The following is a 4,419-nucleotide window of genomic DNA, read 5'->3' as shown; positions in this document are numbered from 1 at the left end:
ACACATCATGCATATGTCAACCTGAACATGCATGACATATATGCCATTGGACATTATGCAAACATTATACACATTTTTAAGTTCAAGTTACATTGACTAAAACTTGTGTCCCAAATTCAGATTTTTCAATACAACTTCTCTTTCTAAACTAAAACACTACACTTCTAATAGGGTTACATCTTAAGTCAATAATCATTGATAATTGGCTGAAGAGATGAGAACAAAACACCATTCTACATCAACTATTTGATTTATTTAAGAATACATTGAAAAATTCAATCAAATGTCTTATTCAAAATCTTGGAATGTCTTGTAGTGTCTTATATCTTTTTCTTGCTGTGCCATGCTTCTGAAAAAAAAATTAATCTTACATTCATATATAAATTTCTTGCACATTCCTTTATTATAGAACTATTCATGTTGCCTGAAGGATATACATCCCCTCCCCTTTAAAGTTTTGAAACAAATAACGATGATAGTCTGTCGGAAGGGGACGATAAATGGCTGACCGTGTTAAGAAAGAGCAATATGCCACGCTGACCTTCATTTAGTTATTAAAAAAAAAACACATAAAAAACTTTAGACTAGATATGTGTCCAGTCAAGAGTCTTATTTCATTATACTTATATAGATTGTTGTCTATCATATTTTTTTTTCTTTTATTGTTTTGTATAAATCAGGCTGTTGTTTTTCTTGTTTCATTAAATGCATTGTATCATGTAGGGGCCTTTAAAAGCCCTGCTACATAATGTCATTAAACATCTTATTGTCCTTTTAAGTGTTAAACTCTGTAGAGTGACATAGTTTATAACTTGTCATTTGTATCTAAGGGCATATGATACAGTCCTAGAAGTATACTATAGGCACATAATAACTTATCGAAGTGTCACGCATTGTTTTCGCAATGATGATAATAATATAACTTAACTTCCGAGAAACACACAGATGTCATTAAATGAGTTGTTTATATGTATTTGAAATACTTCAAAGGCAAGCAAATATGTTGTTTATGAAAGCACACTGTTGGACTAAAAGATTGATTTAAATAAACAACTTGTTTCTATTTTGTCACAAAAAAAATAATTTATTCAAATATCCAGATATCTTTTCTGTATTGTATGCCCTTAATCTTGAATGTAATGCATTGTTTATGCTAAATATTTGATTTAAATATGGAATAACAGTAATTCTGTATGAAAATCTTACTTCAAAAAAAATTCTCCTGAAAGGTTGTAGACATTCCAAAGAACCTGCGCCACTTCCAAATTGTAAACCTGCATATTGAACTTGTCCTTTGTGGCTTTTCTTTTAGCTCTTGTTAAAAAATAAAAGATACATTGTATGTACATTGTGTGTATGAAGCAATAAATATAATTTTAAGCAACAGTTTATATTATCTTGCTTGTACTGAAGTCTTACATAGTCTTTGTAATGTTCATTAAGCTGTTAAGGGAAGTTTAATTTACTGTTTTACAAATACATACATACACTGATTTTACTAGAAAAAAAAATCTCCATATTCAAACTGTGCTTATATTAGTGTTATTGTAACTTGTTTGTGTGCCTCAAAAACAAGGTATTGAGTCATGCTTATTGCAATAGTTGTTGTTGGTTTAAGTCTGTCAAATTTCTTGTTCATAATGTGTATTTAATGTAGGCAGTTAGTTGTTGTTTCAATTGTGTTGAGAAAAATTTAACATTTGTTTGTCAAGGCTTCAAAGTGGACTATATGGCATTGGTTTTCTCAGTTTTAAAAGCCGTAGAGTGACCTATAATTTCTTTTATCCAAGTCATTTAAATTCTGGTGGATAGCTGTCTCATACACCTTATAGCTATTTCAGTATTTGGAAATCTGTCCCGCTTGAACTTTTTACGTCAGCATACGTCATACAATAATACACCTTATCGCTATTCCCGCTTGACCCGAGAATCTATCCTGCTTGAACTTTTGACGTCAAACAACAATCACTTTTCCATTGTGGCATCAGATATTTTTTATGATGACGTCAAAATTTTAAGGGAACTTGTGTCAGTTGTGTGATGTCCAGTAATGGCGGACAAATAGCAATAAGGTGTATTACTTTCAATTGTGGTGTCAAATATTTTCTAATATGACGTCAACATTTTACAGGAACTTTTGTGATGTCCATGGCCAGTAATGGTGGACAAATAGCGATAAGGTGTATTGGCAATCAAACACACAAGCCACATATTCTTATAATTTTTTTATATTAATGAACAAATTCATAATTGTTGTACGTAGATGCTTGAACAGTGGCGGATTTAGGGGCCCCGACCCCCTTATGGAGCTACTTATAAGATAAATGTATAGACTATTTACAAGTATCACTCCAATCGTTTGCTTGTCTTGGGCAGGTGCCCCCTTTTTTCAAAACCTTGATCCGCACCTCCAGAAACAGATGTAATTTGGTTCCGATTATGATTGAAGACACACAATGAATGCACAAGTTTCATCTTAACAGATTAAGCATTCTTACCAAGTGAGTATATATCGCGTAACAAACAATTTTCTTGGCTCTCTTTGTTGATATCCTGTCTGGTCCTGTCTCAACGACTCCTTCGTTTCGAAATTCAAATTTCAAAATCATTTCCGGTGATAAAACAAAAGTCGATTCGGGAAAAAGGTCGGTTTTCCGTAAGGCATATAAACGATACGAAAATTGAACTTAGTACAGTTACAGTTTTCATTTCTTAATTTCTAAAATATACACGAACAAAATGAATAAACATTACAGAAAGGTGATTGTTTATTAATACATTATTGCTTAATTTAATGTTGACTCTTTTGAATTTTAATATAAGAAGGAATAAAATCTGACTTCAAGGATCTTCAAGATATCAATTAAGGATTTCAACCATAGTATCTTGCTTGTCATGATATTGATGAAATGTAGTACTATATCTTATCCTGAAAAAAAAACGAGCTAATTCCACAAAACGTTGTTTGTGGGGTTTTGAATAAAGTTTAAATAAAATGTTATTTTTATATCCGTAAAATGTTGAATAAAATATCAGTAAGACTATTAAGTAATGTGTATGTCAGAATATTTTATAGAAAACATTTAGCTGATATTTTTAAGATGTTTTATGTAAAACATTTTAATTTTACGTTATAAAACATTTTATGCAAATAGCAAAACTATATTTTCTGTAAAACAATTTTTTGCAGAATGTTTTTTGGATATTTGGAAAATATCTACTTTAAATGTTGTTAAAATATAAAATACCAATTGAAGAAAATATTATTTTTTTATATTATAAAATATCTAGGGGATATTTGAGAACAATGTTTGAGAACATGAATAAAAGATATTAGCAAATAATATTTTGTTAATGTTGTAAAAACATTTTACTTAAATGTTAGAAATAACACATTTCAAAAACAATAAAATAAACATTTTTTTTATGTTTAAACGATATCTTATTGAAATATTGTGTGAGAGACTTCCATATGACATTTAAAAAATGTTTTTAAAATGTTGTGTGTTTGCTGGGTTGACACATTCTTTGAATTTACTTCAGTTGCCAGGTGCGGATCAAGGATTTTGAAAAAGGGGCCCCAACTAGGAACATGGAAAAACTCAATGCATTAACCATATTATGTTGCTCCATCAGAGAGGGGCGGGTCCCAACATGTAAACAGTTGTAATAAACATTTAACGACTGTTTTAAACTCGTAACAAATATTTTACAATTAACATTATTTTAATATAATATGAATGGCTTTATCATACAAAAAAGGTGGGAAATGATGTTATTTATTGATATTAAAATAACATTTAAACTAGTGCTAAATAATATCAAGTTCTGCTACATGAAGTATCATAATGCTATTGATTATCTTATAATGAGAAACATTACTCCACTGAGTGATTTGTATGACAGTAAAGGAAGAAATCAGTTTAATTGCACCTGGACAATTGATTGGATCCTGAAATCTACTTTTTTATAAACATAATAGTATAATATGTTAAAAGTGTGAATACTACTAGATGGACATTTCGGTTGAAATGTATGTTTTACTCATTTAATGTTTGAAAATTGTTATTGATTTTAAAAACTAGATTTTCACTCTGTGTGTATTTACAATGGCGTTTGGAAAAAGCTCTATACATGTTAAAGAAACATCTAAAGACACATTTGATGGAAACATGTTAACTCGGGGCAAGCGTTTTAGTATCTTCAGTGAAAATCTATCTACTAAACGAGGACAAAATTGTCAAATGTTAAAGATTATTGGGCTTGTTATAATCCCAATAATTGCAATGGTTATAGAAAATGCAATCAAGATATCAAAAGATGAAGAAAAATTGAGTGAAGAAAAGAAAGTACGCGGAAAGATATCGTTTAGTGTGGAGATTGGTCTCCTTGTTCACTATATTCAAATAGAAAGAGGAA

The 4,419-nt window shown here is 30.1% G+C and overlaps 1 long non-coding RNA gene across 1 annotated transcript; it reads right to left on the bottom strand.

The window, feature by feature from the left end:
• Positions 1-298: 298 nt before the first annotated feature.
• On the bottom strand, positions 299-2,559 carry LOC127719836 (uncharacterized). The gene is made up of 3 exons (XR_007990500.1): positions 2,499-2,559; positions 1,207-1,314; positions 299-349 (listed from the first exon to the last, which is right to left on the bottom strand). It is a non-coding gene; the product is annotated as an uncharacterized LOC127719836 (long non-coding RNA).
• Positions 2,560-4,419: the final 1,860 nt, after the last annotated feature.

Source organism: Mytilus californianus, unplaced genomic scaffold (genome assembly GCF_021869535.1).
Source record: "Mytilus californianus isolate M0D057914Y unplaced genomic scaffold, xbMytCali1.0.p SCAF_11, whole genome shotgun sequence".
Classification (NCBI taxonomy): domain Eukaryota; kingdom Metazoa; phylum Mollusca; class Bivalvia; order Mytilida; family Mytilidae; genus Mytilus; species Mytilus californianus.
Note: the sequence above shows the minus strand (reverse complement) of the source record. Positions and strands in the feature narration are given on the sequence as shown.